This window comes from Haliaeetus leucocephalus, unplaced genomic scaffold, assembly GCF_000737465.1.
Source record: "Haliaeetus leucocephalus isolate CR32 unplaced genomic scaffold, Haliaeetus_leucocephalus-4.0 Scaffold237, whole genome shotgun sequence".
NCBI classification, from domain to species: domain Eukaryota; kingdom Metazoa; phylum Chordata; class Aves; order Accipitriformes; family Accipitridae; genus Haliaeetus; species Haliaeetus leucocephalus.
The window spans coordinates 345,577-345,808 of record NW_010972673.1 but is presented as its reverse complement, the minus strand read 5'-3'; positions in this window follow the sequence as shown (position 1 = coordinate 345,808).

Here is a 232-nt window from a genome sequence, read left to right as displayed (position 1 = left end):
GCGGCGTGGCTTCCCGCCTTCCCCGTCTCCCCCCCCCCTCTTCAGCTCCCCCCTCCCGCCGGGCTCTGTGAGGGGAGGGTTATGGCTGTTTGATCTCCGCTTGTGAGGGTTTCCACAACGGGCGTGCCAGCCCTCGGTGCTTTAGCAGCTGGGGTGAACCTTGTAGGAAGCAGCCTGCCTTCTTATGGCTTCCCCATCCGCCTGCCGGGCCTGCGGTAGCCCGGGCCCCTTC